The sequence below is a fragment of the Oncorhynchus clarkii genome, chromosome 27 (assembly GCF_045791955.1).
Source record: "Oncorhynchus clarkii lewisi isolate Uvic-CL-2024 chromosome 27, UVic_Ocla_1.0, whole genome shotgun sequence".
Lineage (NCBI taxonomy): Eukaryota > Metazoa > Chordata > Actinopteri > Salmoniformes > Salmonidae > Oncorhynchus > Oncorhynchus clarkii.
This window is the reverse complement of record NC_092173.1, coordinates 39,495,141-39,508,722: the sequence shown is the minus strand read 5'-3', so window position 1 is coordinate 39,508,722 and position 13,582 is coordinate 39,495,141. Positions and strand designations below refer to the sequence as shown.

The 13,582-nt window shown below is 46.3% G+C and overlaps 1 protein-coding gene across 1 annotated transcript in view; it reads right to left on the bottom strand.

The window, feature by feature from the left end:
- The window catches only part of LOC139385785 (1-phosphatidylinositol 4,5-bisphosphate phosphodiesterase eta-1-like), a 62,879-nt gene extending 59,890 nt beyond the window's left edge, over positions 1 to 2,989 (bottom strand). Inside the window, exon 1 of the mRNA XM_071131035.1 lies at positions 2,859 to 2,989. The gene's annotated coding sequence lies outside the window, so the exon portion shown is untranslated. The remainder of the gene's footprint in view (positions 1 to 2,858) is intronic.
- Positions 2,990 to 13,582: the final 10,593 nt, after the last annotated feature.

The following is a 13,582-nucleotide window of genomic DNA, read 5'->3' as shown; positions in this document are numbered from 1 at the left end:
TTAAATTTCCATCTCTCACAAACACAACCACACACAGTCTCCCTACTGTTCACACACAACCACACACACACACAGTCTCCCTAGAGTTCACACACAACCACACACACACACAGTCTCCCTACAGTTCACATTATTGTCCGTCTCGACTGACACACTACAGCAGTGGACCCACAAAGAAATGGGTTCACTTCAACTCAATATCTTCCCCCTCCAGTCCTCTCCTCCTCCTTTCCCACACTGATCCATCTCTCCATTAATCTACTCCTCCAGTCCTCTACTCCTCCTTTCCCACACTAATCCATCTACTCCTCCAGTCCTCTCCTCCTCCTTTCCCACACTGATCCATCTCTCCATTAATCTACTCCTCCAGTCCTCTACTCCTCCTTTCCCACATTAATCCATCTACTCCTCCAGTCCTCTCCTCCTCCTTTCCCACACTGATCCATCTCTCCATTAATCTACTCCTCCAGTCCTCTACTCCTCCTTTCCCACACTAATCCATCTACTCCTCCAGTCCTCTCCTCCTCCTTTCCCACACTGATCCATCTCTCCATTAATCTACTCCTCCAGTCCTCTGAAAGAAATAGTTAAATTATTCAATAGCACTCACTATACTAACAAAGACATTGTTTGCACTCCAACCCTACACCCAGCAAACTGAACCACCCAGAGTACTCCACTTCGAACCTACACCCAGCAAACTGAACCACCTCCTTTCCCACACTAATCCATCTCTCCATTCATCTACTCCTCCAGTCCTCTCCACCTCCTTTCCCACACAAATCCATCTCTCCATTGCTCTACTCCTCCAGGCCTCTGAGAGAAATAGTTAAATTATTCATTAGCACTCACTATACTAACAAAGACATTGTTTGCACTTCAACCCTACACCCAGCAAACTGAACTACCCAGAGTACTCCACTCCAACCCTATACCCAGAAAACTGAACCACCCCAGAGTACTCCACTCCAACCCTTCACCCAGCAAACTGAACTACCCAGAGTACTCCACTCCACCCCAGAGTACTCCACTCCAACCCTACACCCAGCATACTGAACCACCCCAGAGTACTCCACTCCAACCCTACACCCAGAAAACTGAGCTACCCAGAGTACTCCACTCACATTACACTGAAATCCCTTTACCCTCCTACAAACACATGCACATATACACAGATACACAACAGATCCCTGTGACAACGAGAAGACTGTTTACTTATTCACGAGGGGAATTCATTTCCTGTGCAAGTGGGATTGTTTTCCCTTGAGTGAGAAAGAGGACGGGTTGAACGGAGTTACACAGATGCACTTTCCATCATCCTGTCACCACAAGTGTCCAGGAGACAGACAATAACATTTGAGTGTGTTTGTGTTCTGTACACATTCAGGCCTAGATATAATCTGCACCGGTGTCTACCTCAATGTCCTAGTAAAACAACACACCCAACACAAAGATATCCTATAACAAAACAAACACAGGTGCTGTCAACATTATCTAGGTCATTATCATCACTGTGTCAGAGGAGGAACCATGCATGACTGAAGCATACCCAGACTGGCACCCAGGGCTTGGTCATCTGATCCCTGTAGTGGAGCTGCCGTGCCTGATAGATGAGGGATATGCCTGGGGAGACTGGGGCTACTAAGCGCTTGATCCTGTTACTTTAATGGGCTGTTTTATTGCTCCTGATCTTTATGACTCTTCGCGTGACACTTTGACCAACCGACTCACTGAAGAGTCAGTGTAAACAGAGTGCGTCCCGGGACTATAGCGTCATTTATGATTAACTTCAACTATAACGGCTCCAACTTTATGTTTTTTTTGTGTTTTTTTCCTCAGAAACAAATAAGTAACTGACTACAGAGGCGGGAGAAAGTCTGTATCACTCTACCTACTTGTAGGCTTGACAAAGTTGACAAAGTGAAGATTGCGGTTACCCCGCAAAATGTGGTTGGGGGACGGGTGAGGAGTGAACTTTAGGGGCTTTGTCTGTGGGACTTCATTTATAAAGTGCACTCTCTCTCCGAAAATCCCCAAGGGCCCGGAGGGGGAGTTCCGTGTATCAATCTTTATGTGACGGCTACCGGCGGGACGGAATTAGATCATTCATTTTGTGAGAAATTTTAAAATATATATATTTTTTCCGATTTATCAGAGTGAGCTGCAGCAGCCCGACTTCCCGTGGCTATGGTAAAGACCTTTATTATTCCCATCAACCAATTCTGGTGCAAAGGAACATTAAGCGCAATTTTTTTTTATTTTTTATGTAAAATACATAAAGCACTCTCACAACTTCGGTTAGTATCAATATTGCAGATTAATTCATGATTTTGATGTCACATTATTCATATGCCTTCAATGCTCACTTAATTAGGCTGTTTGCACAACAAAGAAAGAACGTAGCCTAAAATGTGTAATAGTAAAAAGAAAATCACAGCCTAATCACAAACTTTAAATGTAAGACACGCAATAAAGTCTTCATACATATCCTATTGTAGTGTCTTTCTAATGAACCACAAAACTATTTTAAAAACTCGCTGGGCATATAAGACAAATTGTGACAAAACATTGTATCGACAGCCTATTCAAAACATAAGACTGACATTGTTTTATGTGGTAACAACAGTAGCCTAACTCAAAAAACGAGGGCAGGCGCATTGGTCAGCAAGTTCATTGGTTCCTTCTGCTGTCGCCTTCTTGCGCGAGCTCATCTCATGAAAACAATCTTGCAACTTTAACATTGTCAACGACAACATGGTCACTTGACGTTGTGCCAAGAACACATGCAGCATATGCCACATTGATTTTTCCATCAAATGTATCAGCTAGTCCAACAAATAAAATAAATAGGTACTTACGTTAGTCCGATTTTACCAGAATCAACTTCTAATAAAATATTAACATCTATTGAACACAATATTATTCCTTCAGGTTCCTGTCTTCCATGTCATGAAGCACATCAATAATATCCTGTTCCCCTCTAGTAGCGAAGGGAGTGCCCAACTGTCCCGAGCAAGACCCTACCGCCACCAACCAAGTCCCCATTCAAACCCGTAAGTACATTTAGAGACCAGGCAGTGTGTGAAAACCCGGAACGGATTTCTTGGAACGGGTTCCTGAAAATTCTCTCTTCTGCCCTTAGGTCGCTGATGGAGGGGGTGGGGGGAGGGGGGGGGGTGAATAGCCTGCTACACACGGAATCCTACTGATCTGTCTTAGAAATTGAAGCTCAAGAAAAAGACCACAAAAATTGAATTCTAAAGTTATTTCATTGTCTGGAACTCAATTTAATTCAAAGGGATGTATATATGTTTACATTGCCAAAGCAAGTGGAATAGATAATCAACCAAAATGTGAAATAAATAATAAAAAATGTGTTATTATCTAGTGCAGTGTGAATAAGACAGGCTTGTAGTGAGGGTGCCCTACAGTTAACATACACTAACGGCTCTGGCCGATTCTCTCCGTGGTTTCCTTCCCACAATTCCCCCAGTGGCAGTTCAAAGTCTGCCAGCTCCAGTCATCAGGGATCCATGCACCTTACAATTCAAATCAGCCAACCAATGAGAGTCCACGAAGACAGCAACAACAAAAAGTGACCTTTACACAACAAAAGACAAACAGGCTGATTCAACCCGCTACCCCTCCTTCCTTCCCTCACTCCCTCCCTCCCTCCCTCCACCCACGGTCAACCCGAGCACATGGTTAACACTGTCACCCCAAACATATGGTTAACACTGTCACCCCAAACAAATGGTTAACACTGTCACCCCAAACAAATGGTTAACACTGTCACCCCAAACATATGGTTAACACTGTCACCCCAAACATATGGTTAACAATGTCACCCCAAACACATGGTTAACACTGTCACCCCAAACACATGGTTAACACTGTCAACCCAAACACATGGTTAACACTGTCACCCCAAGCACATGGTTAACACTGTCAACCCAAACACATGGTTAACACTGTCGCCCCAAACACATGGTTAACACTGTCAACCCAAACACATGGTTAACACTGTCACCCCAAGCACATGGTTAACACTGTCACCCCAAGCACATAGTTAACACTGTCGCCCCAAGCACACTGTCGCCCCAAGCACATGGTTAACACTGTCAACCCAAACACATGGTTAACACTGTCACCCCAAGCACATGGTTAACACTGTCACCCCAAGCACATGGTTAACACTGTCACCCCAAGCACATGGTTAACACTGTCACCCCAAGCACATAGTTAACACTGTCGCCCCAAGCACACTGTCACCCCAAGCACATGGTTAACACTGTCACCCCAAGCACATGGTTAACACTGTCACCCCAAACATATGGTTAACAGTGTCACCCCAAACACATGGTTAACACTGTCACCCCAAACACATGGTTAACACTGTCAACCCAAACACATGGTTAACACTGTCACCCCAAGCACATAGTTAACACTGTCGCCCCAAGCACACTGTCACCCCAAGCACATGGTTAACACTGTCACCCCAAGCACATGGTTAACACTGTCACCCCAAACATATGGTTAACAATGTCACCCCAAACACATGGTTAACACTGTCACCCCAAACACATGGTTAACACTGTCAACCCAAACACATGGTTAACACTGTCACCCCAAGCACATGGTTAACACTGTCAACCCAAACACATGGTTAACACTGTCGCCCCAAACACATGGTTAACACTGTCAACCCAAACACATGGTTAACACTGTCACCCCAAGCACATGGTTAACACTGTCACCCCAAGCACATGGTTAACACTGTCACCCCAAGCACATAGTTAACACTGTCGCCCCAAGCACACTGTCGCCCCAAGCACATGGTTAACACTGTCAACCCAAACACATGGTTAACACTGTCACCCCAAGCACATGGTTAACACTGTCACCCCAAGCACATGGTTAACACTGTCACCCCAAGCACATGGTTAACACTGTCACCCCAAGCACATAGTTAACACTGTCGCCCCAAGCACACTGTCACCCCAAGCACATGGTTAACACTGTCACCCCAAGCACATGGTTAACACTGTCACCCCAAGCACATGGTTAACACTGTCACCCCAAGCACATAGTTAACACTGTCGCCCCAAGCACACTGTCACCCCAAGCACATGGTTAACACTGTCACCCCAAGCACATGGTTAACACTGTCACCCCAAGCACATGGTTAACACTGTCACCCCAAGCACATAGTTAACACTGTCACCCCAAGCACATGGTTAACAAAGTCAACCCAAGCACATAGTTAACACTGTCGCCCCAAGCACATGGTTAACACTGTCACCCCAAGCACATAGTTAACACTGTCGCCCCAAGCACATGGTTAACACTGTCGCCCCAAACACATGGTTAACACTGTCAACCCAAACACATGGTTAACACTGTCACCCCAAGCACATGTTTAACACTGTCACCCCAAGCACAGAGTTAACACTGTCACCCCAAGCACATGGTTAACACTGTCAACCCAAACACATGGTTAACACTGTCACCCCAAGCACATGTTTAACACTGTCACCCCAAGCACATGTTTAACACTGTCACCCCAAGCACATGGTTAACACTGTCAACCCAAACACATGTTTAACACTGTCACCCCAAGCACATGGTTAACACTGTCAACCCAAACACATGGTTAACACTGTCACCCCAAACACATGGTTAACACTGTCACACCAAGCACATGGTTAACACTGTCACCCCAAACACGTGGTTAACACTGTCACCCCAAGCACATGTTTAACACTGTCACCCCAAGCACATTGTTAACACTGTCACCCCAAGCACATAGTTAACACTGTCACCCCAAGCACATGGTTAACACTGTCACCCCAAGCACATGGTTAACACTGTCACCCCAAGCACATGGTTAACACTGTCACCCCAAGCACATGGTTAACACTGTCACCCCAAGCACATGGTTAACACTGTCACCCCAATTACATGGTTAACACTGTCACCCCAAACACATGGTTAACACTGTCGCCCCAAGCACATGGTAACACTGTCACCCCAAACACATGGTTAACACTGTCAACCCAAACACATGGTTAACACTGTCACCCCAAGCACATGGTTAACACTGTCACCCCAAACACATGGTTAACACTGTCGCCCCAAGCACATGGTTAACACTGTCACCCCAAACACATAGTTAACACTGTCAACCCAAACACATGGTTAACACTGTCACCCCAAACACATGGTTAACACTGTCAACCCAAACACATAGTTAACACTGTCACCCCAAACACATGGTTAACACTGTCACCCCAAACACGTGGTTAACACTGTCACCCCAAACACGTGGTTAACACTGTCAACCCAAACACATAGTTAACACTGTCACCCCAAACACATGGTTAACACTGTCACCCCAAGCACATGGTTAACACTGTCACCCCAAGCACATAGTTAACACTGTCACCCCAAGCACATAGTTAACACTGTCACCCCAAGCACATGGTTAACACTGTCACCCCAAACACATAGTTAACACTGTCACCCCAAACACATAGTTAACACTGTCGCCCCAAGCACATGGTTAACACTGTCACCCCAAACATATGGTTAACACTGTCAACCCAAGCACGTGGTTAACACTGTCGCCCCAAGCACGTGGTTAACACTGTCGCCCCAAACACGTGGTTAACACTGTCGCCCCAAGCACATGGTTAACACTGTCAACCCAAACACATGGTTAACACTGTCGCCCCAGGCACATGGTTAACACTGTCAACCCAAACACATGGTTATTACTGTCAACCCAAACACATGTTTAACACTGTCACCCCAAACACATGGTTAACACTGTCAACCCAAACACATGGTTAACACTGTCGCCCCAAACACATGGTTAACACTGTCAACCCAAACACATGGTTAACACTGTCAACCCAAACACATGGTTAACACTGTCGCCCCAAACACATGGTTAACACTGTCAACCCAAACACATGGTTAACACTGTCAACCCAAACACATGGTTAACACTGTCAACCCAAACACATGGTTAACACTGTCACCCCAAACACACTGTCACATGACAAGTGAAGGGTGGTTCTTTCAAATATTTGATTTGATGGGAAAAGACACTGTCAACAACATGGACACAGTAAATCATCAGACAACTGCATTTTATCATCGAGATTAACAGAAACACTATTACACAATGTCTATTTGAAAAGCAACCATAGGTGTAAGCCTCTCTTCTCTCCGTGTATTAGACTGCTCCAGTGTCTGTCTGGTTGATGGCCATCTCTCTGTGTCTGTCTGGTTGATGGCCATCTCTCTGTGTCTGTCTGGTTGATGGCCATCTCTCTGTGTCTGTCTGGTTGATGGCCATCTCTCTGTGTCTGTCTGGTTGATGGCCATCTCTCTGTGTCTGTCTGGTTGATGGCCATCTCTCTGTGTCTGTCTGGTTGATGGCCATCTCTCTGTGTCTGTCTGGTTGATGGCCATATCTCTGTGTCTGTCTGGTTGATGGCCATATCTCTGTGTCTGTCTCTCATTGGGTTATAGAGCCTGGTTTATGGTAATCTCTGTGTCTGTCTCTCATTGGGTCATAGAGCCTGGTTTATGGCTATCTCTCTGTGTCTGTCTCTCATTGGGTCATAGAGCCTGGTGTATGGCCATCTCTCTGTGTCTGTCTCTCATTGGGAAATAGAGCCTGGTTTATGGGCCTTCTACTCTCTACGTCCTGCTTTAAGACTGAGCGAGTTCTCTAATGTCTGAGTCATGTTATCTCTAAAGGCCCCTTTGATAAGCTCTTCAACACCCCCTTCTCTCCCTCTCACCCCCAGGGTTTCACTGCTCAGATTTTGAGTTACCATGGCAACGGTGATCTCTTTGGGGTAGACCAGTAGACCCCAACAGTTCTCTCTCTGTGACAATCCACCACCCCATTTCCCCTCTCTGACACACAATCACTTCTCTGGGGAAAGGGGAACATAGGGTTTGGGTACATAGGGATTTGGGTTGGGGTTTTAAAAGGGAAGTGAAAACCAAGGGATTAGCATAAAGGCTTCAGACTAGTGGTGATGACGGTTAAATGTCCCCTCAGTGGGACATGGACGACTTGCCTTAATAGAAGTAACCATGACTTCTGCTCTGTATCAGAGAATTCTACAGGAGGATGTCAGACCAATCGTCTGTGAGCTGAAGCGCAGTTGTGTCCTGCAGCAAGACAATGATCCAATGAGCCAAAACACACAATCAAGTCTACATGAGAATGGCTAAAAAGCAACACATTTGAAGTTTTGGAATGGCCTAGTCAAAGTCCAGACCTAATCCCATTATTGATGTTATGGCAGGACTTTAAACGAGCAGTTCATGCTTGAAAACCTACAACTGTCGCTGAGTTCAAGCAGTTCCTGTCATCTAGACTACTAAACACAAGGCAATAAATCAATTGCAATGTCCGTACTGTGAGACGCATAAGACAGCGCTACAGGGAGACAGGATGGACAACTGATCGTCCTCGCAGTGGCAGACCACGTGTAACAACACCTGCACAGGATCGGTACATCTGAACATCACACCTGTGGACAGGTACAGGATGGCAACAACAACTGCCCGAGTTACACCAGGAACACACAATCCCTCCATCAGTGCTCAGACGGTCCACGATAGGCTGCGAGAGGCTAGACTGAGAGCTTGTAGGCCTGTTGTAAAGGCAGGTCCTCACCAGACATCAAAGGCAACAACGTCGCCTATGGGCACAAACCCACCGTCGCTGGACAGGACAGGACTGGAAAAAACTGCTCTTCACTGACAAGTCGTGGTTTTGTCTCACCAGGGGTGATGGTAGAATTCGCGCTTATCGTCGGAGGAATGAGCGTTACACCGAGGCCTGTACTCTGGAGCGGGATCGATTTGGAGGTGGAGGGTCCGTCATGGTCTGGGGCGTTGTGTCACAGCATCATCGAACTGAGCTTGTTGTCATTGCAGGCAATCTCAACGCTGTGCATTACAGGGAAGACATCCTCCTCCCTCATGTGGTACCCTTCCTGCAGGCTCATCCTGACATGACCCTCCAGCATGACAATGCCACCAACCATACTGCTTGTTCTGTGCGTGATTTCCTGCAAGACAGGAATGTCAGTGTTCTGCCATGGCCAGCGAAGAGCCTGGATCTCAATCCCAATGAGCACCTCTGGGACCTGTTGGATCGGAGGGTGAGGGCTAGGGCCATTCCCCCCCAGAAATGTCCGGGAACTTGCAGGTGCCATGGTGGAAGAGTGGGGTAACATCTCACAGCAAGAACTGGCAAATCTGGTGCAGTCCATGAGGAGGAGATGCACTGCTGTACTTAATGCAGCTGGTGGCCACATCAGAATCTGACTGTTACTTTTGATTTTGACCTTTGTTCAGGGACACATTATTCCATTTATGTTAGTCACATGTCTGTGGAACTTGTTCAGTTTATGCCTCAGTTTTTTAATCTTGTTATGGTTATACAAATATTTACACATGTTAAGTTTGCTGAAAATAAATGAAGTTGACAGTGAGAGGACGTTTCTTTTTTTGCTGAGTTTAGATGGCCCAGTTCTCAAAAATAGACAAATGATGGTAGAGCTGTATTCTCAGGTGGGCGTCACTTAAAACTTGCTACATTCATAAAAATTCATTTCAAGCCCACTTGAATCAACCAATCAGTCAGTCCTTCAGTCAACCAATCAGTCAGTCAATCAACCAATCAGTCTGTTAGTTAACCAATCAGTCAGTCAGTCAGTCAATCAATCACGTCCACTTGAAGATCCTCCTGATGAGTCTGACCAGTGAGTTGTCCCTGACGGCCCGTGAGGTCCTTTCCCATAGGTTGTCCTCTTTCCACATGCCCCGTCTCTTCCACTCGGCCTTGACCTCTGCCATGAGCAGCAGTTGGTGGAGCCGCAGGTAGAGACGGAACTGGGAGTGGAGTCCAGAGACTGGGATGGTTCGTGCCAGACCCAACCTTTACACCTCCTCATTCAGACACAGACTCCTCATTGACCCCTGGGGGAGAGAGAACCAAGGGAGACTAAAAACGCTTACCTGTAGGTTCCATTGTCTTCAACATGCAGTTAATTAATACAGTCATATAGAGTCCTGAGGACATAAGAGTCAGCAACTAACTCATGTTACTCCATTCACAGACAGTACACACAGCCCAATTCTGATATTTTTACCACTAATTGGTCTTTTGACCAATCACATCAGATCGTTTCACGTCAGATATTTTTCAGAGTTGATTGGTCAAATACCAATTAGTGGAAGAAAAAAAAAGATCAGAATTGGGCTGTAACTGTAACTGACCCTACAGTAACTGACCCTACAGTAACTGACCCTACAGTAACTGACCCTGCTAACAGACAGACAGTAACTGACCCTGCTAATAGACACAGACAGTAGCTGACCCTGCTAACAGACAGACAGTAGCTGACCCTGCTAATAGACACAGACAGTAGCTGACCGTACTAACAGACACAGACCGTAACTGACCCTGCTCACAGACAGACAGTAACTGGCCCTGCTAGCAGCCAGACAATAACTGACCCTGCTAACAGACACAGACCGTAACTGACCCTGCTAACAGACAGACAGTAACTGACCCTGCTAACAGCCAGACAGTAACTGACCCTGCTAACAGCCAGACAGTAACTGACCCTGCTAACAGCCAGACAGTAACTGACCCTGCTAATGTAACGGATGTGAAACGGCTAGCTTAGTTAGCGGTGTGCGCTAAATAGCGTTTCAATCGGTGACGTCACTTGCTCTGAGACCTTGAAGTAGTAGTTCCCCTTGCTCTGCAAGGGCCGCGGCTTTTGTGGAGCGATGGGTAACGATGCTTCGAGGGTGACTGTTGATGTGTGCAGAAGGTCCCTGGTTCGCGCCCGGGTATGGGCGAGGGGACGGTTTAAAATTATACTGTTACAATGATGATGTTGACCCGGATCACTGGTTGCTGCGGAAAAAGGAGGAAGGTCAAAAGGGGGGTGAGTGTAACGGATGTGAAACGGCTAGCTTAGTTAGCGTGGGCGCTAAATAGCGTTTCAATCGGTGACGTCACTTGCTCTGAGACCTTGAAGTAGTAGTTCCCCTTGCTCTGCAAGGGCCGCGGCTTATGTGGAGCGATGGGTAACGACGCTTCGTAGGTGTCAGTTGTTGATGTGTGCAGAAGGTCCCTGGTTCGCGCCCGGGTATGGGCGAGGGGACGGTTTAGAGTTATACTGTTACACTAACAGCCACAGTAATCTGACCCTGCTAACAGCCAGACAGTAATCTGACCATGCTAACAGCCAGACAGTAATCTGACCCTGCTAACAGCCAGACAGTAACTGACCCTGCTAACCGACACAGACAGTAATCTGACCCTGCTAACAGACCCTACAGTAACTGACCATGCTAACAGACAGACAGTAACTGACCCTGTTAACAGCCAGATAGTAACTGACACTGCTAACAGACAGACCGTAACTGACCCTGCTAACAGACAGACAGTCACTGACCCTGCTAACAGACAGACAGTAACTGACCCTGCTAACAGACAGACAGTAACTGACCCTGCTAACAGCCAGACAGTAACTGACCCTGCTAACAGACAGACAGTAACTGACCCTGCTAACAGACAGACAGTAACTGACCCTGCTAACAGACAGACAGTAACTGACCCTGCTAACAGACAGACAGTAACTGACCCTGCTAACAGCCAGACAGTAACTGACCCTGCTAACAGACAGACAGTAACTGACCCTGCTAACAAACACAGTAACTGACCCTGCTAACAGACAGACAGTAACTGACCCTGCTAACAGACAGACAGTAACTGACCCTGCTAACAGACAGACAGTAACTGACCCTGTTAACAGCCAGATAGTAACTGACCCTGCTAACAGACAGACCGTAACTGACCCTGCTAACAGACAGACAGTCACTGACCCTGCTAACAGCCAGACAGTAACTGACCCTGCTAACAGCCAGACAGTAACTGACCCTGCTAACAGACAGACAGTAACTGACCCTGCTAACAGCCAGACAGTAACTGACCCTGCTAACAGACAGACAGTAACTGACCCTGCTAACAGCCAGACAGTAACTGACCCTGCTAACAGACAGACAGTAACTGACCCTGCTAACAGCCAGACAGTAACTGACCCTGCTAACAGACAGACAGTAACTGACCCTGCTAACAGACAGACAGTAACTGACCCTGCTAACAGCCAGGGGGAAATACACCACCACCACCTGAAGAGAGAAGACCTGCCCAGGTGAGAAACAAATACACTACACCTGACCTCTTGACCCCTGTATAGTGGACCTGGATCCTTAACTATTGCTGTAACCTGAAGATGTGGCACAATCAAGATCCTGACAAACTGAAAGAACAAAGAGAAAGACAGACTGTTGAAAGATACAGTGCCTTGCGAAAGTATTCGGCCCTTATTCGGCCCTGCGACCTTTTGCCACATTTCAGGCTTCAAACATAAAGATATAAAACTGTATTTTTTTGTGAAGAATCAACAACAAGTGGGACACAATCATGAAGTGGAACGACATTTATTGGATATTTAAAACTTTTTTAACAAATAGAAAACTGAAAAATTGGGCGTGCAAAATTATTCAGCCCCCTTAAGTTAATACTTTGTAGCGCCACCTTTTGCTGCGATTACAGCTGTAAGTCGCTTGGGGTATGTCTCTATCAGTTTTGCACATCGAGAGACTGAATTTTTTTCCCATTCCTCCTTGCAAAACAGCTCGAGCTCAGTGAGGTTGGATGGAGAGCATTTGTGAACAGCAGTTTTCAGTTCTTTCCACAGATTCTCGATTGGATTCAGGTCTGGACTTTGACTTGGCCATTCTAACACCTGGATATGTTTATTTTTGAACCATTCCATTGTAGATTTTGCTTTATGTTTTGGATCATTGTCTTGTTGGAAGACAAATCTCCGTCCCAGTCTCAGGTCTTTTGCAGACTCCATCAGGTTTTCTTCCAGAATGGTCCTGTATTTGGCTCCATCCATCTTCCCATCAATTTTAACCATCTTCCCTGTCCCTGCTGAAGAAAAGCAGGCCCAAACCATGATGCTGCCACCACCATGTTTGACAGTGGGGATGGTGTGGTCAGGGTGATGAGCTGTGTTGCTTTTACGCCAAACATAACGTTTTGCATTGTTGCCAAAAAGTTCAATTTTGGTTTCATCTGACCAGAGCACCTTCTTCCACATGTTTGGTGTGTCTCCCAGGTGGCTTGTGGCAAACTTTAAACGACACTTTTTATGGATATCTTTAAGAAATGTCTTTCTTCTTGCCACTCTTCCATAAAGGCCAGATTTGTGCAATATACGACTGATTGTTGTCCTATGGACAGAGTCTCCCACCTCAGCTGTAGATCTCTGCAGTTCATCCAGAGTGATCATGGGCCTCTTGGCTGCATCTCTGATCAGTCTTCTCCTTGTATGAGCTGAAAGTTTAGAGGGACGGCCAGGTCTTGGTAGATTTGCAGTGGTCTGATACTCCTTCCATTTCAATATTATCGCTTGCACAGTGCTCCTTGGGATGTTTAAAGCTTGGGAAATCTTTTTGT